General features: G+C 45.2%; 1 protein-coding gene across 4 annotated transcripts in view; it reads left to right on the top strand.

The window, feature by feature from the left end:
• Positions 1–6206: 6206 nt before the first annotated feature.
• Positions 6207–16155, top strand: part of LOC142572830 (calcitonin gene-related peptide type 1 receptor-like) — a 139933-nt gene continuing 129984 nt past the window's right edge. For all 4 annotated transcript variants that reach the window (XM_075682214.1, XM_075682213.1, XM_075682212.1 and 1 more), the window contains exon 1: positions 6207–6898. The gene's annotated coding sequence lies outside the window, so the exon portion shown is untranslated. The remainder of the gene's footprint in view (positions 6899–16155) is intronic.

Below are 16155 nucleotides of genomic sequence, written 5' to 3'. Positions count from 1 at the left end.
GTAAAGTGTATTCATAAGTGACACCTGTCCACAGAACAGGCGTATTTTGGGAATGTATTATCTCTCTCTGCGTGTGTGCTGCGTAAGCCGTGCCCACGATAAGTCTTATCGCTTTCTTTTGCAGCGTTGACAGGCACCTGGTGTTCGTCTTCACGTTGTATGCCAGACAACTCGACAATAGTTAGTGAAGGTACGAAATATGGCACAATATTTTGCAAGAAATATTTCAGTCGGAAACTGAGAGCGGCTGCCTCTGTGCTCCTTTCATTTTGCAAAAGCGAACATTTCGGGTCTTGAATGTAAACGCATCCAATCAAGCCCTACGTTTTTTCCGATGCAACCTGTCATTTCTTCCCTCCTTCTGTAACGTTTTCATGAATTAAGGTGCAATACACGTGTTTTTTTTTTGTGCACCATTCTAATGATTTTTCTGAAATTAATGGACATTGAGAAAACGTTTATAGACACTCTATGTCTGGAAGTGCACACGTGAGTTCCCTGTCATTTTGCCTTCTTTCTTTTAATCCCTCGTTCTCTTTTCGCCATACAGGGTGGCAAACTGGACGTCCGTCTGCATAACCTCCTCGTCTTTCTTTCTTTTCTCTCTCTCTCACTCAAATCTACCCTGCGAGTACTCTAACAGCGGTTCAGAACCACCGAGATCATTTTCTTTGGCCGAATTACTCGTATTTCGACAGAATTTCTAAGCTTAAGTAAGTACCATGATTTACTATCGCACGAATGAAAAGCCACATTTTCGCACTGTGCCGTTATCACGAATTTTATCATTCTTCTCCTATAGTCGGATACAACTTTAGAAAAAAGGGGAGGGTCTGCCCAGATGACCGAAGCGCGACAGTCCATTGCCTCCGCGACTAAAATAGTCCCGCTCAACACATCGTGCTCCTGAAACGCTTAATTATCGGTATAAATAAAGACTTTTGCATTTTGATGACTGGTTTATTAAAGCTCTCATGTGCTACAGCACATGCCAGATAGCGGCAGAAAAATAACCCCGTGCCTTCTACAACGCTGCCCATCGTCTGCTCTTCAGCTTCATTGCAGGTGACAAAAGTTGAAAGAGCATCTTTGCAACGCTTTTCCGCTTGTTCACTTGCACACGGCGTATCTACTACTCGTTTCTCAAGCTTAAAATGAATCAGTTGCTATTGAAAAAGTACTTATATAAAACAATCCATTTATCGCAACCATTACAAACCTTGGGCGAGAATACGGTAGAGGCAGGAAGGTGCAAAAATGCTTCATTTATCGTTTTAAATAAATATTATTGGTTTTAAATAGCATAAAATTTATATCTTTTGGTTTTGTATTTTCACAATTTCACAGCACGCATTCTACAGCTTTTTTTTTTTTTATTCATATGATATAAGGAGATGTTGGCGCGCAATTTAAGGCGCCGGCTACTCCTTATCTCTTGGGTGGTTCCGTCATACATCATTCAGGGTGCACGGTTACATATCAAATAGTCTTTTCACACAAGCACACCTATGGCTCCACACCTACGTAGTCGAAAGTCTCAAAAGTACAAACGATACTGTCGCCTAATAACACTGTCGCCTAATAACACTTAGCACACTATGTCTCCACACATATGTAGTCGAAAGTCTCAATAGTACAAACGATACTGTCGCCTAATAGCACATTTTCTAGTCAGCGGGTCAGCGGGTACATACAATATACATGGCAAATGTCTTCACACTTATGTAGTCGAAAGTCTCAAAAGTATAAACGATACTGTCGCCTAATAACACGTTGTCTAGTGAGCGGGTGGTATATACATCGCGTTAAAATATTAGCACATACAGTCACAACAAAGCAGTCAACATAACATAATTCCCAAACAGATGGATATATAGATTGACATTCAAATGAACAGAACAATGAAAGCACTAATAACGTCCAACGATGCCACTGTCTTTAAAAAAAGTCTTTAGTGCTTTTAAAGCGCTCTTCTGCAAGGCTGTTGTTGGCCAAGGGCCCAAAAGTTTCCTTAAACTGAAAGGTCTGCGGTCTAATTTACTTAGCGCTGATTTAAGTCGGCATCTTGGTGTGTCGTGATGTGGGCAATCTAGAAGGAGGTGATATATATCTTCATCTACAAATCCACAATCACATTCGGGGGTTTCCGCTCGGCCAATTCTGTGTAAGAAATGCTTTGTGTAGGCAGTGCCTAGCCGTAATCGATGAATAAGCGTTTCCATAGTTCTATCTAATGACAATGAAAATTTGAATTCAATAAATGGATCAATATGATATAAGTCAGAGCTCTTAGAATTCTGGTCAAACCAAGTGTTTCTAGAATAAATGGATCAATATGATATAAGTCAGAGCTCTTAGAATTCTGGTCAAACCAAGTGTTTCTAGACATGTTGACAGACGTTGTCCTTATAATGCAGCGTAATTCATTTTTTGATATTGGGAGCGGAGCCGTATCATCTTTCAGGTGCGCTTGTCGTGCTGCTTCATCGGCTGCTGTGTTGCCAGGAATGTTGCAATGCCCTGGTATCCACTGGAGTGCTATTGCATGTTTCGCTTCGCTTGCCTTTGTGAGGTTTTTAAGTGTTTCATAAATTATACTGTCGCAGAATGCTTTCCCCTTTGTGCTGCAGAGTGATGTTAGAGCCGCCTGTGAATCGCTGAAAATTACCCATTTTTGCGCTTCTGTTACTGACAATATAAATTTTACTGCACATAGGATTGCGAACAGTTCAGCCGTTGTGGACGAAGTCGCACGAGATAACTTAAATGATTCTTGTTTGTTGAGGTGCGGTATAATGAATGATGAAGTTGAAGAGGTTGCTGTACTGGAGCCGTCTGTATAGACGTGTGTGTATCCTGAATACCGCATATATATCTGGTATAGTGCGAGTTGTTGAGCAGCTTGAATGAACATGTCTCTTTTGCTGAATATTCCTTCTACTGACAATTCGATTTTTGGAACTGTAAGCAGCCATGGAGGATATTCGATGTCTGAGTTCCAAAATTCATTTCCTGGCAATATGTGAAGATTTTTTTGAATTTCTATATGAACATAACTTCTATCTCGTTTCATTATGTCTAGAGCCAATGGGTGGTTTTTATGCTGGGTTTGAAGACGGAAATAATGCCGGCAGGTTTCTGTAGTTCGCATAACTGGAAATGGTGATTGGCGAGCCTCAGCTATTACAAGAGAACTCGAAGTCGCTCGTGGAACTCCTAGACATAGGCGTAGTCCTCTAGCTAAATGTCTTTGAAGTCTCTCTTCTGACGTGTGGGAAAGTCCGTGTAAGATGGGCGCGGAATATGCAATTTTTTGTCGTATTAATGCATTGTAAACAGTCAGCATGGACGATACTGATCCGCCCCATGATGTGCCTGCAAGTCTGCGAAGTACAGTCACTGTGGTATTGACCTCGTTTTCGAGTTTTTGCGCGTGCCGTAAGAACTGGTGGACAGCAATCAATCTACGGTGCTACACAACGCTCGAACACCGTCGCTAGACGCTCGTCTATCTCACTGCTGGCAATAGAGAGGTTTAGCTTGTCCGGTATTCCGGTAAAACGCAGGCGGACGGGGCGGGGCGTTGGGGCAGCAACACGATTATGCCAGTGCCGAAAATTTACACGAGCAGCGAAGAAGAATACGCTCGGTTAATGCAACATTAACTGTTTCTGTCTGTTTGAGCACTGCGTCACCAGGTGGCTGCACCATGTAGACCGCTCGACCGCTCACGTTTACGCCTCCGCCTGCGTTTTACCGGAATACCGGAAAAGCTAAATCTCTCTATTATAGTTCACGCTAAGTTAACGGCGACAAATATTTGCGTTGAAGGCTTCTTCTGCAAATAGCTTTTGTTGCGCGCACTTTTCTGATTTCTCCTGAGAATGGTTTTGCTCCATCGCTTCACCCCGTCCGACGAAAACCGCAGCGACACAGTGTACGAACACACCCGCCGCTACCGTAGGCACCAGCCTTTGGAAAACTTTCTCGCCGTAACTTCACTCGGAAGCGAAATAAAACAACATGGAACAAGCACGCAGCATGTGTGTTCGCAGCGGTCGCCACGGGATCCTGTTTACAGGCAAAGCGCAGCGCAGCGCCAGCGATGCTCGCTGCAATGTTCCTTCGCCAGATCACGGCTCAGAATAAATGCACGCGGCACAAATGGCGCATCACAAGCTCGCAGTAATATTTCCGGCATGATAGACCTTCACAAATAGTTCTGGAATCCACTCTGACGAGGGGCTGAAGCACACAGCTGACGCGACCTCGCCCAGTTCGAAGCGCGGGCGGCCATCTTCTCCGTCGGCGTTGTCACCGGCTGTCTGGCTCATGACGTTTGTCCAGAGCGCGCGCCCATTGGTGGATGCTCGTGTGCCTCCGCCTCGGAGGAGTAAACGCCCCCTTTTTTCTAAAGTTGTATCCGACTATAGTGATTGACTCTTTTTTCCAGTGCACCGCCTATGTTGTCGTGTATGATGAAACTTTCGTCTCCGCCTGCTGAGACTAATCGCATCTTCGTGTCGTGATATTTTATTTTCCTTTTTTGTCATGATGATTGTTCGGGAGCAGTATGACCTTCCCAACGACTCGGTGTGATACACTTCATTTCCAGGCTGCCACTGAATCCTGATGTCACTGAAGTAACCGCACATTTCTAATGTAATACACCCTGCCTAGGACATCTAATGGAAATGAGCAACTCAAGAAATAAGTATATTAATTAATAAATAAAACAAATGAGCAAATCACGCAGTCCTAATGTGATATTATATACCTGGGAACTCTGAGGCATAAGTTTTAAATCCATCAAATATTAAATAAATAAACAAATATAGGCAACGAGAACGGAGTGCGATGCTTAACAGCTGTCTCCCTCTCATGCGTATACAAATAAAGAGATGAAACAAAGAAGGACTTGAGAACATAAGGCGGCTTTGTCAAAAAGTATATCCGCATGAGAAACGTTTGTTCAGCGGGTATGACAACATGCCACTGAGCTTTAGCCCGCTGTTCATATATTCGGAATGAACATTGGCAAATAGAATCGGCACTTTGTTTTCCATCGAAGCGCTGGGTGGCCTAAAGGCTGTGGCAAACAGCTCGAGTCTGCCTAGAGGCCATTGTAGGTAGCAGAAAATCCGGGTGCTAAAACAATGTTAGGAGATATTTGTATATCCAAGGACGAACGCAATAATGTAATGACAATAATGACTTTCAAAATTCCGCACCTTTAACAACTAAGTGATGTATGTGCATGACTTCCTCACGCGATAAAATAAATTTAAGAAGAAGTGCACTTTTGCTATGAAAACAGACTAGCCGCTTAGTGCTTCATCTCTAAAGTATCTTTCATTGCCTACAATAATACTGCATACTTGAGAATATACGGAATGATTATTTGCCCACAGTCATATGCGTAACGTTTACCGAAAACCAAGCTTGGCGATCCATGCACAGGCCTCCAGGGCCATAATTTAGAAAAAAAGAAAGAATGTAGTAGGAAACAGTAAAACAAGAATAATAAAACCAAGGACGAAACGATCTCGAAAAATTTTTTGTCTACAAAATGCTCTCTTGCATTTCACCAAGTCATCACCAAGACCAACCTCTAATTGCTACCCAAGCAGCAACTACAGCGCAAGTTTCAACGCCATACCGTGGTTGTACGCGTACTATAGGGACTTGTAGCTCGGCTGCATAGCGGCTGCCTCTGTGCTGCTTTCATTTTGCAAAAGCGAACACTTCGGGTCTTGCATTGTTCAAGTTCATATTTAAGCCCTCCTCAGCGGCTGTTTCCTGCGAACTCTTTCCCGGATCCGAGACCAGGGAATGCAGACATAAACGTATCTAAAACTGTCGCTCATTTCTGCGTCTCTCGTTGTAGTCACGACGAACTAATTTTCCCAATCTGGAAAGTGCCTAAGCCCCGCCCCCCTCCCTCCTTGTAATGCCGTCACACTCGTTCAAATGAACTGTTACTTCAGAAGGATGGCGCCTAGCTGGCGCAGTCCAAGTGCTATAGCCGCGCACGTCCCATACCGGTGCAAACGCCGCCGGCCGCCTCTCAGCGACTGCTGCGAAAGCAAAGCCGAAAAGGCAACGTGGAAAGAGAGTAAGGAGAGAGAGAGAGACAGAGCAGGGGGGAGAGACGCCGCTTACCGCCGATCGCCGTCAGCGCCCGCGCGGAGCGGGCGGTTAGTCGGTATCGGCCGCGCGACCGGCGAACAGCGCGGCGGAGTCTCAGCTCTTCTAGGCAACCGGCGCGGCTGCGCGTGTGCATGTGTTCGCGTCGTGTCTTCCCCGCACGCGTTCCGGTCGAAACGACGCGGCAGTGGCGCACGCTAAATAAACTCCAGTCGTCGTCCTCCTCCTCTCCCACTGCTCCCTGAAGAATTCGTTGAAAGCGAGCAAGAAGGAACTTCTTGTCAGCGCGGGAGGTCCTCTTTAAACTTTCTCCACTGCCCTGCAGCTGCCTTGTCTCAGTTCATCGCGGCAGCTGGCCGTTTTGCCCACGGGACTTTTTTTTCTTTTTTAGCCATTCCTGAGGTTTCTATTTTGAAGCACCATCCGACGTGTGTTCCCAGGCACGAACGAAAGTCTTGTTTCGCTTCGCACAAAGCGATGTAGCGTTAATTTCTCGCACCGGCTTCATAGGAGTTGTTCGGCTCCTTCTCTCAACTCCACCTCCTCTCTTTTATTTTTTTTTGTCTGTTCTTTTCGTTTGTGATATGGAAGACCAGACGACCAAACTTTGTTCCTGACCCGCCTGCTGCAAGAACAAAGCGTGTGTGCGCGTGACGCTTCGTTGTCACCGGCTCATTTTGTACTTGTGCACAGCGGATAGTTGCGACGGCCTCAACAGCACACGAAGAACTTCTGCCGGCTGCTGATCATCGTAAGTCTGATCAACCTCTTTTTTACGTTACATATTGGCCCGACAATTAAATATTGCCCTTAATTATCTTTGCATGCAGATATATGCCTAGAAGGCGCGAAATCAACAATAATAATTTTTCGAGTTTTAGGCCGACTGCTTTGTTTCTTTTCTTTTTCTCGAAAAGCATTGAGCAATCAACACGAAAAGCAGAAAGTCATGGCCTTTTTTCTCGCAATATGTTGTAGCTATCGCTGATGACGTCATGAGGCTGCTGCGAAAAGAGATAACTACGAGAGAAGCACCTAAAAGCTATACGCAAATAAATCGAATGTTTCAACTGGATGGTGTATTGCTACGACTACTCCGCTTAGAGAAACCACAAAATCCAGGTACAAAAGCGTCAAGCAGCCACGGTTATCCTAAATGGCCGAAGAACAGCAATGGGTAAAAAGAGAATCCGTTTTAATTGATCAGAGAGTGCACTACATAGCTCGAGAGGTGTTATCCACGAGATATTCTCCCAACTTCATATCCACATAGTGTTCTTCTGTTGCCAATACGAAGCTTTCTTTTTATACCATTCTGTACTTCCCTGTCTTTTTTTTTCTTTCAAGCTTACAATTCACAACAAAGGCTTCGAGAAGCAAATTTTGCTGGGATGTCTGGTATACGCCCGTTCGAATTATTTCTGGCTCTTCCCACCTATCGGTCACAGTGTTCTATCAATGTTTAAAATTTACGGGTCTACGTTTGTTCCCGTCCCGAGCAGCTATGATTATCTCGCGCAGCATGGTTGCGTGACCGAGCGAGCGAAAATCTTAATGCCCCGAAGCACGCGACAGTCGAGGTGGAAACGGAAAACGCGACACAATGTGTGCGCATATTTTGCTTGGAGCGCGAGACGACGCAATATGTTTCATAGACACGCCGTTAAAGTCGTCCGTCTATTATTCATTGATTATCTCCTGTGCTTCCTTTTCACTCTTAACATGTATCCACTTCACGTAAAAAGGAATAGCTTGCACCGCTTAAGGTGTTAACGTCTTCAAGATAATATATACACACATATATATATATATATATATATATATATATATATAGGGGTCTTTCTTCAAAGTTCAGTACGCCGGACCCGATGTAACATACGCAGGAAAGAGACGACGAACTTTTTGGAAGATTTCTTTGCTTAACGTTTTCGGCTTGTGGACAAGCCTTCTTCAGCGTACCTTCGTCAGAGTACTCTGACGAAGGCTGGTCCACCAGCCGAAAATGTTAAGTAAAGGAAACTTCCAAAAAGTTCGTCGTCTATTTCCTGCATGTATATATATATATATATATATATATATATATATATATATATATATATATATATATATATATATATATATATATATATATATATGGAGTTGGATATGTAAACTTAAAGCGAGTCGATTGAACGATAATACAGGTTCAGCCGAGCACAAAAAACGAGGCATGCCATAGTTGAGTATCATAGCCATCACCAGTGATGGCCGGATGTGTGGTCCCCGCGTGCGGGTTGTGTCACAGTTTCTGGAGGCATAAGTACATGTCGCGTCATTTCCATGTAATGTATTTGTATAGAGGTGCTACCATGTCACTATATCTAAAGCGGTTTCACTTTTGTGGCTGAAAACAAAAATCAAAAACAATATACGGGATATTTTATTTCATGCTAAATAACTACGTCAGCAAAAGCTCGGCATTATGCGCACGATTTTACGCCAATTATAGCATCAGGTGTCAGCATATCTTACAGCTAGTAGGAATTACGTTTGTCAATTCAACGCCACATCTTACGCCGCAATCTCGTTTTATCGCTTAAAGCGTTATGCTTCTAATTTTATAGCTTTCAAGCTAAGTTTCGCATTGCACCGCTTTTAAGAACGTCAGCTGTTGAGAGCTTCGCTTTTCCGCGCCCCTATTTTGTCCGGGCTTTTATGCAAACACTACATTTTAAAAAAAAGAAGCCCATACTAGCAGGTACATAAATGTTGCCTGTATAGTGAACCTCAGAGACAGTATGGGGGGTTTGTAAATTCTTGAAACTGTGCCTGGTAAAACTATTCAACGTGCGATTGATTAACAAAATACCACGACAGGGGAGGACTCGCTGGCGGAAGGAAGGATTCGACGGACCATAAATTTCTTGATGTCACACTGACAACGTGACCGGAGACCTAACGATCGTCAGGCTTGACAGCATAGAGGTACTGAGCGTAAATTTTGCCGTAACTGAGTAGCATCAGCTGAGGTTTGCACTTAGCAATTCTCGCGGTCCTTTAGGCGTTCGCACCCAACTGACAGTACTCCTGATGCGCGCCTATTCGGAGTTCGCACAGATGTCTTGGGGCCTTCTTAACTTTCTTACTTTGCTTACATTGGGACGCTCTCTAGAGTAAAATGTTGACGTAAGAGTTAGCCATGAGTAATTTCGGAACATCTTTAAGTGGTGACTCATTTCATCGCTTCAACCATGAAGTGCTCCCAGATACCACGTGGCTGTACGGCGAAAATTAGCGTGCAATCGGATTTAACATCACAAGACGCCTTTTCCGTGTTTCGTGTCAGAGGGCCTGAAAAGGACCATCGGTTGTACTTGGCGGACGCTGGCGGGGGGACGGCGCCGGGGTTGTATAGCACTCGTAGCTTTAATCCGTTTGCCCCGTACGGCCAGTGTCGCAGCAGCAGCGGCGGCAATTATGCTGCAGAGTTTGGCGGTGGCTGCCGCCCCGTCCTCCAGTCTCACTGTCCCTTGTTTCCGACGTCAGCATCGCAAACTGTTTGTGTAGCCGCACGCCCTTCTTGTTTGATGTGCGTAACTTTTTGCGTGCAACAGAACAGCGCAAAGTGTTGCTGACTTGCCGTTTGCTTATTTCTCCCTGCTCTCACCGAGAAATTGCTTAGTTCCGGAGCCGTCATGCAGCTTATGTCTGTCGTAACTGCAAAGAGCGGGGGGAAATAATGACGCACATAAATTGCCCGAGCGAGGAAAACGGCCATAGTTTAGTGTTGACCGCGGGTGCTCTGTATAGCACGCGTTGGCGCATGCTACGACTTGCTCTAAAAGGAACTCAACGAGAAGGAGGAACGAGGAAGGGAGCTCTAGAGCGAAGCTGAGACAACAGCGGAAGTGGAAAGAGCTCGGCTGGAGGAGCTTTGTGGCTGGTCTGCTACCCTGCCTAGGGGAAAGCGAGAAGTTGAAGAAGAGAGAGGGAGTGCGGATGACGGTTGCAGTCTAAGAGTGAACCATGAGCCGCACGCGACGTGCAGATAACGTGCAGCTAGGTTAGCCAGTGTAAGTATCTACAAGCTAACCTGTGCTAAGGAAAGGGTTAAAGGGAATGAATGGCGATAAAACGACAAACAGGACAGGAATACATCGCAGCGAAGAAGACAGGCGTGTGCTTCAGACACTTCAGCTCTCGGGCTCGGTGCCGGACGCTGGACCAAGAGACCTACCTGCGCGTCGTTGTTGCTTGTTAATTAAACCGCGGTGCAATACAAATAAGTACAAGAAATGCCATATTTGAAGCAGTTATTGAGGCTAATATTTGAAGTAAGCCGGTTCACATACGCGGCATTACCGCACTTTCGTTATGTATTCAAGATGCGCAGTAAATACAGTTTCTATTTATTTATTTATTTATTTATTTATTTATTTACCGACACCGCGCACCATCCTACCGCCGTAGCTGGAACCCAGCTTCATATGTTTCGCCGTGCCCGCCGACCTTTGCATCTCCGAACCCTGGCCCGATGTCGTCATACTCTGACCACCGCCTCCTTTCTGACCGCCGTTCGCCATTGCCTCGACACCGCTCGCTTTCGCCGTATGTCGTCGTAGCTTTACACCGGAACAGGAAAACTAATCGCCGAAGTTCTAAAAGCAGGAACTTCCTTACCCACGAAAAAGAACTTCGCAGCTTCCTTGGCCTCTGTTCCTACTTGCGCCGCTTCATTGGGAATTTTGCGTCCATCGCCCCTCCCTTGAACCAGCTTCTACGGAGGGACTTCCACCATTACGCCTGGTCGCCCTCTTGTGACGATGCCTTCCAGGAGTTGCGTCGTCTACTAACCTCACCGCCGATTCTGCGTCAGCAGCTCCTACCGAAGTGCACACCGACGCCAGGGTTGTTGGACTCAGCGCTGCATGAGCTCTCGCAGCGCAAATCTGGATTCGACGAGTATACGTCGTTGCACACGCAAGCCACACCCTCACCAAAAAACATACGACTTATTCCGTTACGGAGAAAGAATATCTGGTCACAATCTGGGCACTTGGTAAATTTTGACCCTACCTCTATGACCTCCCCTTCGACGTAATTACAGACCGCCGTGCGCTTTGTTGACTGTCCGCGTTGAAGGATCCCTCAGGCCGATTAGCTCGCTGCGCTATGCGCTAGCAAGTTTCCGACGTGGGTGTTGTCCACAAGTCTGGCCGCCGCCAGACCGATGTCGATGTGCTTTCCCGTTCGCCCGCGTCAACCGAAAGCACTACCTGCCTGTCTGCCGTTGAGCGAAGTACTTTTTTTCCCAGCGGGCGGCGACATGGTTCCGGAGCAACGCAAAGATGCCTGGATTAGCGCTCTTATCCGCTTCCTTTCAAATCCGTCGACCTTTTCTTTTCGCATTCTCGAGATTTGCGTCGTCAAGCTTTTCACTTCGAACTTCGGGATAGCCGTCTCTATCGCCGGAATTCCGGTCGTCAAAATTATCCGGTCAAAATTAAACCGGAGGCTCCCTCTACAGAGTACCCCATATCATGTCGTGCTTTTTGGCACGTAAAAGCCCCGACTCAAGTTTAAGCCACAAAAAAGTTTCAGGAGCATACAATAACGCGAGGAATTCTCCCTTTCTTTCAGGCATGATGAATATGAGATTGATGTTTCTTGAATAAAGTGGCTATACAACTAAAACGCGGCGCACATTCTTGCTCATTTTTGGTTCTGCCTCAGACATTTATTACGCCGTTTTCACACAGCTGGTTATTTGTGAGTTCCGCCTACAGCCTGTGGGCGATCTCAAAAAGAAACACAAAAAACAAAATGACATAATGACATCGCTTTTTTTTTATCTGTTAATATCGCCGAGTGAAAGCGTACGTAAGAAAAGAGAGGAGTACAACACGATGAAGGTTTAGTATGAATTGCCCTTATGGGGCAAAAATGTAAAGTGTGGAATGGAAAACAAAATGCGGCGGAATGTCGCGGTCAAATTTCAGTTATTGCTTTCACTTAGGCCGGAAGCAGCCACATTTGTTGTAAAGAAATGTTGTATTATTGCGGAAAGTTTCAACGATTCTCGATCGTGTCTTGTACTGCGTACACTTTAAAGAAGCCCATGTGTTCAAATTTAATCCTACGTCCACTACTACAGCGTGCCTCGTAATCATATCGTCGTCTGTGCCCGTACACCCTAGAATTTATATTTAAAATTTCAACGAAACATCTCCTTCGACCTTACAGAAGAAGGAATCCTTGCTCTTTCAAAGCGCATTTTCGCGTGACGCTTAATATAAATCATAAATCATTTAAAGAGCCTTGAAAGCTCAACCGTCAACCTGAAACAACGAACATGTGCAAACCTCATATGTCGCAGTGGCGGTACCGTTTACTCAGTCACATCTCTTGCTTGTACTTCCAACACCAAACTAACCATGCAGCTTCTTTTTCCAGATTACGCTAATTCAAGCTAACGCACTTAATTTGGAAACTATGAAGGAAAACTTAATAAGTCCTTCATTTTTCTAAATAGCAATAATTTGCCAACGTGGCAGAATTCCGATGATTATCGCGGATTTCATTTGTGAACATAGCAAAAATATTTTCTCCAAATTTGAACGAATTTCACGGCAGCAGGATCGCAAATTTAGAGAGCCACATCCAGTATAGCTGTGAAAGAAAAAAAAAATCGTAGCTCTGGCTTTTATTCTGCTGTGTTCATTTCTCGCGATTTTTTTTTCTCATTCTACAGCGGTGACGACCGGTGGTAATTCGTGAGAAAGAATGCTATAGACACAAAGCCTATCACTGAATATATTGGGAGCCGTAGGCGCAATACATTTGATGCGAAAGCATCAAATGGCCCACTGAGCGAGAAAGCCGGCGTCTGTAGCAGGGAAACGGCAATTAAATTCCCATTGGCTGCAACGCCGCGTCATGAGTGCGCCTGCACGGAGCAGAAGCGGCAAAACGGAATACTTGCTGCAGCCACAGCGCGCCAGGAGTACCAGATAGTTTTGTTCTTCACTTTGTAAAATGGTGGTTTCTTAATGAAATTAAGTGAAACAATAATGAAATTTTACGGCAAGTTTCACGGCGGGTACCCTCTGCGATCCCCAGAATTCGCTCCGAGTGTATATGCAATGCAAGCTCAGCGCATGCATTTCATAAATGGGAATATGTGGCGTAAAGTAAATTATATAAACGTTAATTCGTGAATTGTTGTTAATTATTTCATTAGGTATTTCAATGTTCCGTCCCGTAATGTCTGCTGCTTCGAGTGTTCCAGCTCAGCGACTACAATGTAGCAATGCGTCACAGCTGTTTTGCAAAAATGTTGTTCCACACACACACACACACACATTTATATATATATATATATATATATATATATATATATATATATATAGAAGAAACGCCGTAGATTTTTTTTATTAAGACAGATTGTTTTGACTAAAAACTCAAATTCGCTTCAACCGCTGCAGTGGCTTAGCGACTGTGGTGTTCTGCTGCTAAGCATGGAGGTCGCGGAAAAATCCCGGCTTCGGCGGCCCCATTTTGATGGGGTTGAAATGCGAGAACGACCATGTTGTCGGTAATAGCATAGAAATGTCTCCGCAAAAATAAGAACAATGAAGTGCGCCGATCTAGCGCGCGTGGCACGGCAGTTCTTCGCCTTCTTTGCGGGAATAAATGGCAGCGTAAGACGCGCTGCTCTCGGCTCTTCTGGCATATTCTCCTGCACCGTACTTGAAGGCTGGTCTAGCGGACAACGAGGTCCTCAGACTTTACACATGTGTCGCGCATTGCGGGACGTTAATGATACCCTGGCCGTCAAACTTAATCCGCCGGAGTGCCCCCCTGCAGCGTGCCTCATAATCAAATCGTCGATTTGTCCGCTAAAACCCCGGAGTTCAATTCAAACTTATGTTCCTTGTTCTTGGCCCTCAGGTGACAATATATATATATATATATATATATATATATATATAATACAGGGTTTTCAAAACTAAGCTTTATGGCTTTCTTAAAGTTAAGCACTGGGAGGCACGCGAAGACCCCCGTGCAAATATGTTGTGCGGGCAGGGGAGCGCAAAGTGAGATGATAATTATCACTGTCCGCAGCCCAATTAACTTAACTGTTTATTGACTGCAGTAAGTGGGTATGTTTGTGTTCGAAAGTTACAGGCAGTCGTGTTTCTACTCATTATCAGTTGGAAGAATTCTAGCGTGTCGGTGCTCCGAGATATCCGACTCCAAATTTGAATTGTCGTTCGCGTGATTACGCATGCAAGAGAGTGCGGATCGGCGCAAAGCTCCTTCCTGATGTGACGCGGCTGTTGCGTGCGGCGTTTAGCCTGACAACAGGGCGGAGGCATTGGCAAAGATAACTGCGCCCCTTCCCTTCTAGGCTGGCGAAATAAAAATATGCCACTGCAGATATTCTGTCATCCTTCTTTTCCCTCCACTTTTGCTTTTCATTCTCTCCGTGTACATATTCTGTCAATGAATATAGGTTGTACGTATACGGTAGGAACAACGAGCGGATTCATAAAGCCTTATAAAGAAAGCAGAACGCGGTGGGCGGGCGGGCGCCAGAACTTTAGGTACGCGATGGACTTGACTCGCCTCCATCGTGCATGCGTTAATACCTGCACCTCACAAACGCGGGTTTTCTCAAAACTCGCGATTCAACTACAGGCGCATCTCCACGCGGATTTCTCGCCTTCGCCCAGCTAGCAGAAAAAAAAAGCGCACACACACGAAAATAAAATCAGCCGATATACAGCGTCGACCTACGAAGGCGTAAAATCCTCGAAATGTGCGTCGCGCTCGTTTCATCCTGCGTATCGTCCGAGCCCGGGTCCGACCGCAATAAGCAGCGTCATTCCTCGTACCCGACGAAACCACCACCAACTTTTTTTTTTCGCCCGCGTTTTATACCGAAATAGCTCCTTTGTTTCCCCGCGCAGCAGCCCAGGCTAATAATTCGCGTGGCTGCGTCATTACGACCGCAAAACATCTCTCCCCGGCCTGGCCCTGGCTAGTACGATGGTCGTCAGGGGACGCGTTGCAGACCGCCTCGCCGTTAGCGTTGCGATGCGCTTCGTAGGAGAGGACAGGCAGCAGGGAATAAAAATGCCAGTGCTGAAAGAAAGGTGAAGAAACAAAAACACGAGCAGAACGTATAGCCGGAAAGAGTAATTGCACTTTGATTTTCTTTCTTTCCTATGCGGGAAGTAACAAGTTAGCCATCCTCGAAGTGGTTCTGGGGCTTCGCGTAGGAAAAAATAATAATATAAATGACAAAAAGAAAAAAAAAACAATTGTGAAATAAACCAATGCAACGATGAACTCTTCTGAAAAGCAAGTGCCCCATCCCAGCTAGCTTTTTTGAAATCTAAGTTTCCGTAAACTACTTTTCTTTTTCTTTTTCGCGATCCCGCGAACCGTCCATGCGGGCGGGAAGGAGGATTTATTGCACTCCTGAAGAAAGTGCAACCGCGCTTTTCCAGCTACGTTGCCCTTATTGACCGTATACAATACGAAATCTTAATTTTCTCCTAAAATCGCACTCATTCTGCAGAAAGCGAGAACGTGAATTATATAACTACTTCTGCTTTTGACACCGACTAAATGCGGACACGCAAGTTATGAAAATAGGTGGCCGATTACATATTTTACGTCAATGCGAGCTTCTAGCGGATTTCAAAGTCGCACGTTATCAGCTCACACGGGAAAACATGGTCGATACAACCTCTCGAAAAAAAAGAAAAATAATAGAAGAGTGAGCGTGACATGCCTAGAATGTTTGAAAAATTGTGAACTTTCTTGTTGCTACCACCGTTCGTTTTCACACGATAAGAGAGAGCGAGAGATAATATTTAATGGTAGAAAGGTGGAGAAGTCGGAATGAGTGAAGTGCCTGCAGCCTGCGACTCCACGCTGGGGAAGGGGTTTGGGGAATAAGTCCTTGCGGAATAAACGTGGAATCATTGAGTTTACTCACCCACCTAACTACCGTAGTTA

The sequence above is a fragment of the Dermacentor variabilis genome, chromosome 2 (genome assembly GCF_050947875.1).
Source record: "Dermacentor variabilis isolate Ectoservices chromosome 2, ASM5094787v1, whole genome shotgun sequence".
Classification (NCBI taxonomy): domain Eukaryota; kingdom Metazoa; phylum Arthropoda; class Arachnida; order Ixodida; family Ixodidae; genus Dermacentor; species Dermacentor variabilis.
This window is presented reverse-complemented; position numbering and strand designations above follow the sequence as displayed.